At 36.7% G+C, this 16,941-nt stretch overlaps 2 pseudogenes; both read right to left on the bottom strand.

Annotated features, from left to right (window-relative positions):
- Positions 1-8,851: 8,851 nt before the first annotated feature.
- Naa11-ps3 (N(alpha)-acetyltransferase 11, NatA catalytic subunit, pseudogene 3) lies at positions 8,852-9,559 on the bottom strand (annotated as a pseudogene).
- Positions 9,560-9,585: 26 nt separating this feature from the next.
- Txnl4a-ps7 (thioredoxin-like 4A, pseudogene 7) lies at positions 9,586-9,883 on the bottom strand (annotated as a pseudogene).
- Between the last annotated feature and the right edge of the window lie 7,058 nt (positions 9,884-16,941).

Below are 16,941 nucleotides of genomic sequence, written 5' to 3' on the forward strand. Positions count from 1 at the left end.
GTTACCACACCCTTTCCATGAAATTTTTCAATTTTTCTCCTCCTTCTTCTCTTCTTCCTCTTCTTCCTCCTCCAATTCTTCCTCTTCCTCCTTCTCATTATTATTATTTACTATTATTGTTGTTGTTGATTTAGGCTTGTTTTATACAATCCAGTCATTATCCTCCTCCCAGTTCACTCTCCAATGGTTCCTCATCCAATTCCTCCTACTGTCTCCAAAAGAAGGCTTACAAACCCCTATCCACCAGAGCTTTTCTAGGGAACCTCCAGACTGATTTCCAGAGTGGGTGTACCATCTTACAATCCCACAAAAAATGGAAGAGTGTTCTACTATCTCTACATCCTTGCCAGCATCTGCCTTTAACTGAAATTTTTATCTTAAGCCATTCTAACTGGTGTTAGGTGGAATCTCAGGATTGTTCTGATTTGCATTTCCCGGATAACTTGAGATGTTGACCACTTCTTTAGGTAATTGTTTGCTATTCCATATTCCTCAGCTGAGAATTCTTTGTTTAGCTCTGTATCCCATTTTTAATAGGGTTATTTGATTTTTCTGGAGTCTAACTACTTGAGTTATTTGTATGTATTGGACATTAGTCTTCTATCAGATGTAGGATTGGTAAATATCTTCTCCCAATCTGTTGGTGGACATTTTGTCTTAAGGACAGTGTCCATTGCCTTACAGAAGCTTTGCAATTTTACGAGGTCCCATTTGTCGACTCTTGATCTTAGAACAGTCTTAAGAAATGATCTTGAAATTAGTCTGTCATTTCCTCAGAAAATTAGACAGTTCTATCTGAGGACCCAGCTATACAACTCCTTGGCGTATACCCAAAAGATGCTCCAACATATAACAAGGAAACATGCTCCACTATGCTCATATCAGCCTTATTCATAATATCCAGAAGCTGGGAAAAAACCTACATGTCACAGAACAAAGGAATGGATACAGAAACTGTGGTATATTTGGACAATGAATAATTACTCAGCTATTGAAAACAATGACTTCATGAAAGTTTTAGGAAAATGAATGGAAGTAAAAAATATGATCCTGAATGAGGTAACCCAATCAGAAAAGGACACACACGATATGTACTCACTGAGAAGTGGATATTAATTTTAAAACTTGGCATACCCAAGATGCAATTTACAGACTACATGAAGCTCAAGAAGAAAGACAAAAGTGTGGATGTTTCAGTTCTTCTTAGAAGGGGGAACAAAATAATCACAGAATAAAATACGGACACAAAGTGTGGAGCAGAGACTGAAGGGAAGGCCATCCAGAGACTGCTACACATGGTGATCCATCCTACATGCAGTCATCAAAACCTAATCACTATTGGGAATGCCAAGAGTTGCATGCTGACAGAAGCTGTCTCCAGATAGGGTCTGTCAGAGCCTGAGAAATTCAGAGGCAAATCCTTGCAGCCAAACACTGGACTGAGAATGGGGTCCCCATCGCAGGAGTTAGAGAAAGGACTGAGGTATGTGAGGGGATTTGCAACCTCATAGGAAGAATAGGATCAACCTACTAGATACCCCAAAGCTCCCAGGGACTAAACCACCAACCAAAGAATACACATGGAGTGACCCAAGTCTCCAGTCGCATATGTAACAGAGGACAGCCTTGTTGGGCAGTAATAGGAGGAGAGGTCCTTGCTCCTATGAAGGCTTGATGTTTCATTATAGTAGAATGCCTGTTTGGGGAGGTAGGAGGGAGTGGGTAGGTAGGTTGCGGGAGCACCCTCATGGAGGCAGGGGTGTGGGGATGGAATAGAGTTTTTTTGGGGAGGAGAAACCAGGAAAGGGGATAATATTTGAAATGTAGATAAAGAGAATGTCCAAGAAAAAAAAAGAAATGGTCATTCTACCAAAAGTATTCATTAGATTCAGTGTGAGGCCCCATCAAAATTCCAGTAGATCAACAGATCTTGAATGGACAAATCTCAACTTCAAATGAAAGTAAACACACACACACACACACACACACACACACACACACAGAGAGAGAGAGAGAGAGAGAGAGAGAGAGAGAGAGAGAGAGAGAGAGAGAGGTAGATATCTAAAACACTGTGATATAATAAACGTATGGTATTGGCACAAAACAGACACAGTGATAAAAAGAATTGACCTGATAAGCCAGACGCAAATTTACATACCTATGGTAGATTTCATCAAATGTCTGCATGCAGGAGAATTAAAATAGGTTTATACTTACCACCCTGTATAAAACTCAACTACAAATGCAAGAAAACTACAACAATAAGCCAGATATACTCAATATGATAGGAGAGTACGTAATGAATAACCTTGAACTCACTGACAGAAGAGAATACTTTCTGAACAAGACTCTATTAGTGAAAGTGCTAACACCAAAATTTAATAAAAATGGGACCACCTTAAACCAAGAAGCTATACATGCCAAAAGACACTGTCATTAGGCAAATCAAGAGCCTACAAAATGGGAAAAGATATTTAATCAACAATACATTCTGTAGAGGACAAATATACTAAGTACATAAAAATAAAAAAATTGGTTTTCAATAAAAATATGCAAACTTTTTCATTCTCTATGAAAATCAGTATGGAGGTTCCTCAGAAAGTTGGAAATCAATTTATCTCAAGATCTAGCTATACCACACTTCAACATAAACCCAAAGCATATTTCATCATATCAGAGAGAGACTTTCCCTACTATATTTAATGCTGCTCTATTCCCAATTACCAGAAAGTGGAAATGAGCTAGATGCCTCTCTAAAGAAGAATGGATGAATAAAATTTGATAGTTTACATATTCCAATATTACACAGTTGTTAAAGAAAATGGCATCATGTAATTTGCAGGCAAATGATGGAACTGGAAAATTAACATCCCAAGTGAGGTATCCTCGACCCAGAAAGACAAGTATGTCCTATATCACCTACACATGGATATTAGCTGTTAAGCAAATTAGAACCAAGCTTTACTGAATGTATAGAATAGAAACAATTAGACTTTTAAAACATGGAATATTTCTATATGGGAAAATATGATTTATCTTTTGCAGGGCAGAGATTTTCCTACTTACTGAAAAAATTAGGTTAAATCTGGACTTTAATTAATGTTGTTTTGAAAGGGATTGATCTCTAAGAGGTAATCCAAAGCTTGATAGAAAAGAAAATATAGAATTAAACATAGGTTCTTACATTTAACCAGAAGCAGCATATCATGGAAGACATATTCCATTGAACTTCTCATACAAAATCAGATTAATATAAGCTGACTATATCACCACTTAACTGTTTTTTCTCTTGATATAATCATTATCAACACCATACTCCAGAATGTCCTTCTATATGACTGATGTGCCAGTTATGGCAGGATTACTGAATTTATGAAACTTTATAGTATTTTATTAAGTGAAGTTTCAGTTAATTACAAAAGTACAAAATTATAATTCATTTAAATTACTTTTAAGATGTGTTACCATATTCTATGACTAAGGGAGTGCTAATATTTTTATAAATTATTTTAATTTTTATATAAAAGTATGGCACACATGGAACTCTCTATGAAGACCAAAAGAGGATGCAGGGTGAGTTGAAGATAGGGTTATAAGATGTGTGAGCCACCAAAAGTCAACAATAGGAACCAAATCTAAGTCCTTTGGACAGGCAGAAAATGCCTAGACAAGATAACCTGTGGATGTTAATCTTTGGACACAAACTAGGAAAATCAAGTTTCCTGAGAATTTCAAAAGTGTATGCTGGTCTTATATTTCTTCTGTTTTTTTGTTTTGTTTTTTTTTTTTACTGTGTTTTGTTTTAAAAACAAACTTCACTGACAAATTGGGTATAAGTTCAAATACTTTGAGTTATTTAGTAATAATAATTTAACTAATTTAATAGGTAATAATTTTAATTTACAAATTTATTAGATTAATCTAGGCTTTACTCTATAAAACTTACTATATATTGATAGCTGTGTGTCCTCCTCTGTATCCTTCAAAGATGTCTGGCTTCACAGAAGTGTGTGAAGGTTTCTGATTCTATGTCAGGAAAGCACAGTACAATTTAAAGTTCCTTGTGATTTTGTGTCTATTCAGTTCTAAGGTTCTCAGTGTTAAAGAAGTCTCCATGCTACCTTTTTCATAAGGAACCTTATGTTGAAAAAATAAAAATTGACAATTTTTGAAGATTCATATGCATTTCACAATATTTTAAACCAATATCTTCTTATACACATGTCTGTCTATCCATCTATCTGCCTGTCCATCTGTCCATCCATCCGTCCATCCATCCATCTCTCTCTATCTTTCTATCATTCTATCTATCTATCTATCTATCTATCTATCTATCTATCCATCCATCCATGTATCTGTCTTCTATCTCATCTATATCTTATAAGTATATATACATCTATATGTATATTTATAGTTGTGAAAATGTTATTCATTACAAACACTTGTGGTTCCACCTGTGTACAAAAATTATGTTTTAAGGTCACAAGGTGAGTAAATTAAATGCACGTGTCACTTTGCCAGATGACATGTGCCTTAGAATATTCACATCACAATAGTCCTTCAGCCTGACAACTACAGAATCCTCAGACTTCAGTAGTTTTCTAGCCACTGTAGTCACCAGTTCAGTGTCTAGAGGCAGGAAGGCAAACGAAAATTTCACATTGTTTGATAAGTTCTTCATCGCAGGCTCTACTAAAAAGGTATATATTTATATATTTGATTCTCATGATAGACTTATGGTACCATGAAGTGTTCTGTCTTGATTATTCAAGATCATATGCGATAATTCAACTCATCAGTGGTTTCTTGATAGGGTAATCATTGTAGTAATATTCAGTACCAATCTTCTACAGAAACAAAGTTATCACATGGAGAGGGGTATATTTTGTGCTACACAGGAGAATAATTTCTGTAAAGTTTTAAAAAAATGTACAAGTTAGAAGTGAGGATTATTTTATGCTCAATCCAATTACTTTCCCCCCATGGCTGTAGATTTTTATTTTAAGAAACTGGTAAATCTAACCCACAATCTAACAATTCTCTGGTTTTTAAGACATCGTTATTGTTTCCGACACACATTGTGCCCTTTGGAATCTAATGCTCAGAATTTAACACTGACTCAGATGAGACATGCACAACTTTCATGACATGATCATTAACTTAAAATTTTGTTCATGAAGCTGAGGTACTACTATTTTTTAAACATATCTTTACAATACTGCTTGATGTGTGTGATGGCAACTATTGTCTGTTCTCCTTTTGATTCATGTGAGTCATAAGTCCTTTCTAAGTGAAAGCTATGACATTTCTGTACATATTCTTTGAAAGATGTAACATATATTGTGGGATGAATTATAGTCACTTGAGTGACTATATGTTATATATGTTAAATATCCAAACTGAAAGAGCAGGGCACAATAAAGAAACCACCAAAACAGAAGCCACTCCCTTATTATAGGAAACAATTTTGTTATGAATAAGAGAGAAAAATGTTCAGAGGCACATGGAAAATTTCAGAATATAGAAAACAGAAACAGGCTTGACCAAGTCTGGGAAAAGACAAAGAAGACTATCAGAAGAGAGAATGGAGATAGCTTGGTCACGGAAAAGGACTCACAAAGAGAGGAAGGGGATTATAGCACATGTTAGGAGTTAGTATAATGAAGAAGGGGATGAGGATGTTGGAAAATGTCTGTAACCTAGATGTGGGATTTTAAATTTATACCAAGTATGATTACCCCCTTCAAGAATAAAGAAGGTCAGAATGGAAATTGATATCCTAATATGAACAAGTCAATGGAGAGCCATATGTCCCTTTTGCCACAGTCAGGGGAAATGTCTACCTTTGCTAGACAAGACCAATTTCACAAATTTTTTGATGAATGCTTGTATTTTTTTTTTTAGAGTACAGATCTGAGTTTATTGCATAGCACATAAGCTTATATACAGTGTTTGAGCTAAACCCAAGCTCCTAAATCCTTGGCCAATCATATCTCACCACACAGTCATTGTGTACCCATGACAACTCTGTCTGATGAGTTAACTCAGAAAAAAGAGGGGGGAGGGGAGTATAATTACAGATGAGGATTTACATGAAGACAGGGGAAGCAGCCACCACCCTAGCCACAGTTCCTTTCGGCTGTCTCACCAGTGTGCTGGGAGCCATCTTAGATCTAATGCCGTGTAAAGCAGATCAGGATTCTTCTAGGAGTTGCAGAAGCCTGTGGTGCCTTGCTCTCCATCCCATCCTTTCCTTCACAAGGCTGACTTCCACATCTCCCACAGGGAGGCAGAGGCAGGCAGATCTCTGTGAGTTAGAAGTCAGCTTGATCTACAAAATGAGTTTCAGGACAGCCAGGCCATTAGACAGGAAAAAAGAACTGTCTCAAAGTGGGAAAAAGTACTTTTCTATCCTTAGTCACATCCCCACAAGTCTTGCCCTGGCTCACTTTGCTCCATGTGTGTCTTCATGGAAACTCCCTTGGCAACTTGCCAGGGCAATTCCTCATGGTCCATCATCTTCTTCATGGTGACTTCTTTTTCCTCTCCTTTCAGCTTTCTCTCATATCTCCCACCCCCATCTCTTTGAGATAATGCTTGTATTTTTTAATTTTTCCTTTTATTGTTCTTGTTGTTTTTTTGTTTGTAACTATCAGGAATCTTTCTTTCTTGTGTCTTGAACTGGACCAAGCCTGGCAATTGAGATAACCTGATTATTTTCAGCACATCTACTGTTGGGAGCGGCTAAAGATAGCACTGACATCTAGTGGTCGTTTGTGGTATACAACCATTAAGGCCGTGTCCCTGGCCTTCCTCTGGCATTTACAAGGCCAAGGTGATATACATGCTAATAAGGTATCTCATACTGCACCAATCCCCAGAGGATAAATTTACAGTCACTGTCTGTCTTGTATTTAAGGTGAGTGCCTTTGTTCCTCGGGGTCCCCATATCAACAATTAGGTGTTCCTCCAATAAAGGCTGCTGAGAAAAATCTGACGGTGTTGTTTGTTCCTTGCTGGTCAGGGTGGGCGCAACAATCTACAATGTTAGCTCACAAAGGTTTACTTATAGCATTTTCTCAGAGTATCATATCTGATATGTGACATAATATATATCTACATTAGGATTTATAAAAGTTTCAAAAAATCAGTTGTAAAGTAGCAATGCAATAATTTTATTGGAGGGTATCACTACAAGTTTAGGAACTGAATTAGTGTTGTAGCATTTAGAGTTTGAGAACCATTGCTCTATATCCTACCAACTACACTTCTTCAAACTATTCCCATGACACTTCTGAAAAGGGTCCCATTTCTGAAAAGATCCTACTTCTTCAATACGTTCCCAATAGTTCCCTTCATCCATGACATAGTTTCTGTTACATTTTAAAGCTGTCTATAGCTCAACAGAATCATGCTTGGAAAACTGAGTCTGCATTTTAACTCCGTTCACCCTTTGAAATACAGTATGAACATTGGTTTTTAACTTATCCACTGAACACTTGTTCTCTAGGTGGAGCTCTGCATCAGGAGAATTTTTTTTTCTCCAATATGGACACGACTAAGGAGGAAGATGTAGGAGAAGAAAATCAAACCGTGGTTTGCCAAGGTGCTGCGGTTATCTGAAGAGGCTGGAAAAGAAAGAAACGATATCTGACCTGTTCAATGACATTTTGGTGGTATCCAGTAAACTGTAAGTATACACATCATGCTTTGCTTACTATAAGAGGCTACTCAGTGGAAAGGCCTTAAGGCACAAAACTGTTTATAACTTCCTTTATTTTTGAGATTATAATTACGTTACATTCTCCTTCTTTTTCCTCGTCCATGTCCTTCCACATCCTTCCATATACCCCTCTTTGTTCTCTTTTGAAATCATGGCTTTCTGGTTTTTTTTATTACTCATTCTTACTCATTATTTTATATGTAAGCTAACATAAGATAAACATATATAATAGATATGCATGGATACATATATATGTACAGTTTCTAAGCAATTAAATATAACCTACTCAGTCAGTATAATATTGCTTGTATTTGTGTTTTCAGTAATGTGTATTTGGTATTAGATAGGCAATCTAATTGACAATCCTAGGGGAGATTTCTCTTACTCTCAAGCTTCCTTAGTGGCATATACTTCTTTGAGTAGGGTTGATGCTTACTGGACTATTCCTATATATTTCTCAATTTGTTTTGACACATTCTTTGGACACATTTAAAAAATTAATTAATTAAGGTACTACTCTGCTGTTTGAATCTGGTGAAAGATTAGCGACAAGCTTCAAAGGAGACAGTTATGCAGACATGTGCCCACATTTCTAGCATTTTTTAAAAACTAACTTAGGAGTATTACAACTGGTAATACTTTCCACCAGGAAAGAGAGCATTCTTCTTCAAAAGAAGGGAGGGCAAGGCCAGGCAGTTCCCCAGAAAGCAAGAGTGGATAACTCCCCACAAGGGAGAGGGCATGAGGACTAGCTTGACGGTTCTACTCCAAGGGAAACCCAGATAAACACTGGCAAATGCAGGATGCTGGGGTATTCTCAAGTTGTCCTCACTTCCTGTTTAGCATTCTAGGGTTTGGAAACCAGCAGGATATACAGAACCAGTACAGCACTGAACAGAATCTGATGGCAGCATGAAGAAGCCAAGAAAGGCGCTGCCTGGCAGTCCTCAGGCCTCCTTGACTCCCGCACAACAGGTTCTGTGTCCAGGTGTGCGTCCATGATCACACAGGTTATGCAGAAGGTTGCTAAGCATCAAAAGGAGAGCCATTTGCGTCACAGGACTGCAGAACAAGGTTCCCAAGAACAATATGACTAAAATACGAGGACCTGTTGTGCTCAAGCAGGTCCTAAGAGGCGGACCCCAAGGCCTGCAAGCTGTCTTGGACACCAGTGCTATCTTTGCCATTACTGCCACTGTCACCTCTAGCCAGGTTGTCCCGCTGATAGGCCTCTTCGGAACCAGGAAGTGTGCTACCCTGATTCTCCTTGGAACCAAAAACGACATATCCGCCTTTCTTCAGCTCCAGTTGCCTTCTCAGCTCATCTGCCATCTGTGAGAGATCTCGCTTCAGAGCATATGCATCTTCGCCATCTGCATAGTACTTGGGCTCCACCTCACTAACCTGGAAGTTCAGGGTGCTGGAACAGAGGTGCAAGGCTGCTCAGTTGCTCTTCCTGGCATGCAGGGAGACATACTTTGCACTGAAGTCCTCTATCATGGCCTGGGAGGCCTGGTCCATTAGCTTCTTGGCCAGGGCAAAGCTTAGGTGGCAGCGCTTCACAGCCAGTGGGGTGATGTGTCCATGAGGGACGTTATCAGGATCCTCTTTCATTTTGGCCAGAACATAACCCACAATCTTCCCAACCTCATCCTCAGCAATGTAGGAGAGCTGGGCCACGAGAGGCCATGATAGTAGTACTTCATCGGGTAGTTCTCGGGCAGGCAGAGCAGGTTGCAGTGTTGTATGTTTATCAGGTCATATGGCCGAGCCCAGCAGATGCTCATATTGGCGGCAGAAAAGCCTATCAGACTCGGGAGAATCAGAGAGGATGCCACAGAGCACAAGCGACACCAGCACCATTTGCTTTAAGACACCTGGGTTATCCAAACGGAACTCATACGAGATGAGGAAGATCTCTCACTATCTTCCATTTCGTTTCGGCGATGCTGTACAGAACTTTGTATATCTTCATGCAAGTGGGGTCCTAGTCGTGTCCGAAGTAAATGATGACCACGCAGTCCTCCTCTGAAAGGATTGGCCGGTCTACCTGCCAGCCATTGTGTAGATGCGGAAGCATGTACAACATTTTGGACGCGCTTGCACAGCATGACCTCGCGAGCTACCTCTAACCTCGTGTGAGCCCACAGTGCCGGATCAATGGGCAAAGCACCAGTGTGCTTTATGTTTTCATCTGCGATGTTCAAGACTCCACAAGATCCATGGGGCAGGACAGAGGTGCATTGTCCTAGAAGAATGTGAACAAGACAAGATCTTATTTATCCTACACATTCTTCTTCCCAAAATGATCTGATTTTATCTGTGTCTTAAAAGTACACAGATCTATCTCTTCCCAATAATATTGTGTAGTATAATTAAATTTGAAAAATACTTTATATACTCCCACATTTTCTTAAAAATTAGTATTTAATTGAATGATGAAAAGTTACTCATGCAATACTCAAGTATTTGAATGTCTCTGCAGAAGAATATCACTGGTTTTTATAGTCAATTAAAAAGGACTGGTGTCATTAGACCATCAGAGTCAGGTATAATTTTCAGAGTTCAGGAAAATTTCAAATTTGCATTCTAATCTTTCATGAGAAGATGTGCTCATGGCATATTGATATTATATTGAGTGTAGTTGATGGAATCACAGGGATTGTGTAGCATGTGCCTTCTGCTCTAATCAAACATACACTAAAATTCGAATTTTTTTCCACATGAAAAGTTCATGCATACTCCATATTTGGGCTCTTTTCATTCTTCTATCCAAATTCTTAGTGTCATCACACAGTTGACTCAAATAACACAAACACAAGTTTTATGAGCATTCTAGGCTCTGTGACTTTGCTCTTACATGGAAAAGCATTTGTCATAGACTCTGACAAAAGAGAAGATCACCTTTTGTTCTCTGAATGTTTTCTATTCCTCCGGTAAAATCTCAAAAGTTTGTTATTTAATACTTAGGGTTTCTCTCTTATCAAATATGAGAAATATTATATTTACGGATGGTAAAGTGTCACATGACAGCACAGCAGTACAAAAATTAGGTCATTTAGAGGTGGAATCATGTAGAGACTGCCAAATATACCTATACCATAATTGATGACCACAGACGTAAGATATTTTTATGCATAATAACCTTAAAAATCTTACCATTTATCATGACTCTAATATTTTTCAATTTCACAGTTCCATGGAACAGACCATTTGGTGGTATTTCTTTCTACAAAGGTATTTTACTTTTGTTAATATTTTAATTCTTTGGTGATATAGGAATGGTAGTATGTGCTTCGATATATATATATATATATATGTATATATATATGTATATATATATATACACATTTGATAATCTGTCTCGAAATCAGTTGTTAATTAGATGGTCAATGGAAAATGCTTTGCATTCTCCTGTCCATTCATTATTTTATTTAATTTGGTGGAAGTTCTGCATTTATTATTTCCTCTTCGTATTAGAGTAAACAGTACTCTCAAGTCTTATTTTAAGTTCCACTAAGTAGATGTCACTCTATCATACACATTCCAACCATCTGCTGCTTCCTCCTTGAGGTCAAGCAAATTTCTATCCTTCTGTCTGTTTCAGGCACATCATTTTGAGGACTGGCTATACTACTTAGGTCAATGTGTTATTACCTGACTATATCTGTTTCTGAAACATTTTTCACTATTCACCAGTCAAATAATGAATATTGCTGAACTTATTTTCTTATATTGAAAGCTAAGATGATTCTGAAAAAATATTAGCAGGGATTAGCTTGAAATATGCTCCTAATTAATCTTGCTGTATTGTATATTTTTGTTGCATTTCACAGATCCATTCGTGAAGCCAAGAAACACAACAAAATGGAACTTCCCATGCGGATATTCTCTGAGAACATTGCAGGCTGTGACACTGTATGTGAATACAAAACCAAAATAATATTCCATGTTCATGACTAGGAGAGAGACAGTTTGTAAAGTAATGGAAGATGGAGACATAAGAAGAGCATGGATGGGGAGAGCGGGACAGAGGGAGAGAGGACAGAGGGACAGAGAGACTGAGGGAGAGAATTTAGACAGTATTGTGTGGAACTAATTAAATTATTTTACATTAAATTATATTAAATTATATCTGTAGTCAATGCAGACATAGGACTCTCATATGTGATGTGTAGAGAGCAACATGAAACAAGACTGATTCATGTACTAGAGATCCAAAAAGAGGAAATACTTTTTGTTAAATCACTGAAAATTGAACCAAGTATTTCCAACAGCATATATTTCCAAGTGGAGTATTATTAGTACAATTAAACTGCTCCCTCCTGAATCCTTATTGCTTATATATAAACTTGTGTGTTGTTTCCTCTATTCCTTATTCATTTTAAAATATTTATGTCTAGAAAACAATTTTTATTATATAATATTATCATAAAGCATTATTGATATACCTAAGTGTTATAACCATAACACTCCATACCTAACTGTTCAATGATATATTAGCTCTTTATCTCCATTCCTAAGTGTTCAATGACATATTAGCTCTTTATCTCCATTCTGTGCTCTTTCTCTAAGTCTCTTACTATGCATCCTTATACCTTCCTCTGAATACCAGCTACAAAGTCATGGCTTTCATCCTCATGTTTATTTGAATAATCTAGTCATGAGGGTAGCTTTGCATGTGGTTCTGTTCAGAAATTACCTTTATAAATTTAACAGTGGTGTGTGTGTGTGTGTGTGTGTGTGTGTGTGTGTGTGTGTGTTCATCTTTGTGTATGGTGTTTAGGATAAAACTCACAACCTCACAATACTATACAGTAGTTCTATCATTGAGATAAACATAAATATCTATTGAATAATTGTCTACTTTTCTCAGGCTTATATTATTGTTCACTTCCCAGTATTGGGTTTAGTGCAGATCAAAAATTTAACTACTATGTAACATGTAGACATTTCCTACTGTAAAGCAGAATATACTGTGACTCAGGGATCACCACCTCTCTGCCTTTCATAAATGCTAATGGGTACACCTAGAGTCAGTGTTCTAACATGTCACTGTGGACACTGCACTCGACTTACAAAGGGCACTATAATGAAGATATTTTAGATCACCAAGCAATTTCTTACTCATACCAGGTCCACGTTACACAAAACAGTAACTAAAAATAGTATAAAATAGATTTTGAGTCAGTGACATAAATCAGGGAACACTCATTAGTTTGGCTGAACCATATATGTCCTCAGGACAGAGAAGAGCAGAAGAGCAGAATGTCCCATAGGGAAATGGTCTCTTGCCTCTGCTGTTTGACTTTAGCTGTGGCAAATGCTCAGCGTTGTACACTTTTGTGACTTAGATCCATTTGCTTCAACATGAACATTTTTACTAATTCTCTCCCATGACTCTAGTGCTTTAATATTTTATCCTACCATAATTATTAAAAACCTTTCATGTAGTTCAGAAGATTGGTAATAGATAATTATAACTTTTATTCATGTTATATGTTTATATCCTTTCTGTCTTTGAAGAGATATTATCAGATCATCAAAACATTCTTCTACCTTTCTTAGATATCTTCCCTTATTTTCTTTCTTCATATTCTCTAGTCAGTATTCAGAAATAATTCTTCATATATATTTTATATATATATCAATTTTTAGTAGTTTTCATTGATTTTTTTGTTTATACTTTAGCCTCTTCTTTTATCGTTTGAAAATTCTTTGAATCATCAATGTATTTCATTACACTTAAGATAAACCTGTAAAGTTTTTCTATGGATAAATTAGGAAAATGTTTTAATCCTATTTTTATATTAGGATTTTTCCGCCTAATTTTTGTTTTTTCTTTATTCTTAAGATTGAATGTAGATCTCTCAGATACTTCTTATATTTTAAAATAGATAGATGCAGATGATTTTAGAATTATCTTTATTCGATAATTTCGTGTAAGTATAGAAATGCCAAATCCCCCGCACAATCACACGATATCCCCAAACCTTTCCCTATATTCATGTTCTTTCCTTTTCTTGACTCTAATAATTACCAATGTATAAAATATTGACTTTTGGTCTTAGCATTGTATAGAAAACAACTGCACTGTCCTCATGAGTCAATGCTTATGCCATGGCTGGGGGACAGTATTTTACTACATGCCTCCATGATTTTAGTAATCTGTTTTAAAATTCATACCTTGTTACTGATAGTATCACCTCACTGTTGCACATTTAGTCTATTAATATGTAATTTCAATATTTACAGTTATTATTTCTATCTGAACATATAGGCAAATATATTTACGTTAAATTTTTTTTATTTGTCTTTGAAAAATTAAAACATTTTATTCCTCATAGAAGGAGCATGTGAACTATCCTAAGGTTGATCTTCTCTCTTAAGAATTGTTTACCTTTCTGTGGTTCATCATGAGTCAAGAAATACTTTAGCATATATAATAAAACTACCAGTTCTATTTTAGTTTTCATGCTTTACAAATGTTATTTGTAGAAATATTTTATTTAAAAAGTCTCTTTGTCTTGAAATCTGTTTTACAAACAAAATCACCATCAGAAAGAGATGTACACATCTTTGCAACCATTAATTAGACATTAATATGTTTCTAATGCTGTGAAAACAAAATGTTTACAATAATGTGAATTAAAGTCCCGTGTGAATTATTACTCTATCTCATGTGCAGAATTCTTCATAATAAAACTTTGTTATCTTAAAATTATACCAATGTTTTCAGACATTCATCAAAATATCAGAAGCTTTACTTTTCTTTAAATGTTCAATGCTTCCATGTGTGTGTGCGTCTGTCTCTATGTGTGTGTGTGTGTGTGTGTGTGTTCCTATGAGTATGTGGTTTATGAATATATGTACATATTTCAATGTGCCATATTGGTGTAAGAAGGAAACTTGCAGGTGATTATTTCCTTCTGGCATGTATGATTTCTGAGCCCTGATCTATATTTTCACCCATAGGTGATTAATTTTACATTCTGAACAAAAACTTAAATTTGTTCCTTTATAGTTACATTCCAACCACAAGATCAGAGCTGGTTTTTTTTTCATATTCTAAGATGCTTTTGCATAATTGTTAGCCTCTGCATAAAAAGATACAAAGTCAGTTAGTGTAAGTTGTCCTTTTCATAAAATTCTACTAAGCTGACATGTAACATTGGGGTCTTGGATGAATCATCAGAAGCACTCAAACATACACACAAACACACACACACGCACACATACACACACACAGGCACACACACATGCAAACACACCACAGACACAGACACACTCACTCATATTATTTTCAAAGTAATAGATTATGCATAGCAGTTGATTAATAAAAAGTAAAAATTAAAAAGTAATGAATGAAACCTTTGTAAAAGAGATGGCTTGTGAAGTGGTTTTCTTAGGTTTGGGTTCATGGTTGTTATGGATAGGGAGAGAGCACATGTGCTGTGTTTCTCATTTAAGGGACTGAAACAGATACTTACAGATAGATACTTACAATCCTCATCAAAGATAACTGATAATATAGATACTAACTTCATAAAAATATACTTATGTACTCACTGTCTGGTTATTTATTAGATTTCCAGTACATCAGTGGTTTCTTGTCCGATTACTATGCTTTGATTTCATGCTATATTCTTGCTGCTGTCTTCCTTGGTCTCTGGAGCAGATCCTAAATGTGAGAGGCAGTAGAGAGCTAACAAGTACCTTGTTTTTTCCTGGGAGTGTTAAGAAATGGGGTCTTGTTTCTAATATATTCATTTTGGATCCCTAGATCTATCACCATAAAAGAATTCAACACTCTATATCTGTATGCCATCTAAGTATTTACAAACCCTGATATGATAAGAGTGCTCACTAATTTTAATTTTTATAAAAATAATTGTGCTGCTTCCCAACCTCATTTTCCTAGAACTGTGCATATGAAGCACATGGAAGTAAGGCTGTAATGATGGAAGTCCAGTTGGAGAGGAAGCAAACGTCTCTGCTCTCTTTTTAAGTGACCTCCCTGACTACGTTCTGCCATAATGAAAGAGAAATCAGGATGCTGAGCTCTAGCACCCATGGCTTCTCAGTCCTTTATCATACACAACCTGTTACAGTTACGTTTGATTTTTCAGTACCCAAGAACTAAATTCTAATATAAATATGTTAGACTGAGTGTCTTCCAGACTTAGCCTATGGGAAGAAAATGAGTTCTACATTAGAGGAGTTGTTACAGATTATAAATTGTAAATAATGATTAGATCATATTAATGTTGTATTCATGAGCTTTCAGGTTATTTTATAGCATTTTTCTCTCTGTGCATTCAATACCCTCTGTATGTGACAGCAACAAACTTTGATATGGTGAATGACATAATAAGCAATGTACTACCAATGATAAGAAAGCATGTAAGTTACTTTCAATCTATTTTGAGTTAAAATTGAATTTTGCTTTTGAGATTCACATAAGTGGAAATGTGTAAATACAGATGAAATTAGATCATGATACATTTACAAATCATATTTTACAAAAGGCTCCTTTTTTATTTTATTTGTTAGGTATAAATTTCTTTCTATTTTTTTTTATTAACTTGAGTATTTCTTATTTACATTTTGAGTGTTATTCCCTTTCCCGGTTTAAGGCCCAACATCCCCCTAACCCCTCCCTCTCCCCTTCTTTATGGGTGTTCCACTCCCCATCCTCCCCCCATTGCCACTCTCCCCGCAACAATCACGTTCACTGGGGGTTCAGTCTTAGCAAGACCCAGGGCTTCCCCTTACACTAGTGATCTTACTAGGATATTCAATGCTACCTATGAGGTCAGAGTCCAGGGTCAGTCCATGTATAGTCTTTAGGTAGTGGCTTAGTCCCTGGAAGCTCTGGTTGCTTGGCATTGTTGTTCATATGGGGTCTCGAGCCCCTTCAAGCTTTCCAGTTCTTTCTCTGATTCCTTCAACGGGGGTCCTGTTCTCAGTTCAGTGGTTTGCTGCTGGCAATCACCTATGTATATGCTGTATTCTGGCAGTGTCTCTCAGGAGAGATCTACATCCGGCTCCTGTCTGCCTGCACTTCATTGCTTCATCCATCTTATCTAATTGGGTGGCTATGTATGGGCCACATGTGGGGCAGGTTCTGAATGGGTGTTCCTTCTGTCTCTGTTTTAATCTTTGCCTCTCTATTCCCTGCCAAGGGTATTCTTGTTCCCCTTTTAAAGAAGGAGTGA

Source organism: Rattus norvegicus, chromosome 3 (assembly GCF_036323735.1).
Source record: "Rattus norvegicus strain BN/NHsdMcwi chromosome 3, GRCr8, whole genome shotgun sequence".
NCBI lineage: Eukaryota > Metazoa > Chordata > Mammalia > Rodentia > Muridae > Rattus > Rattus norvegicus.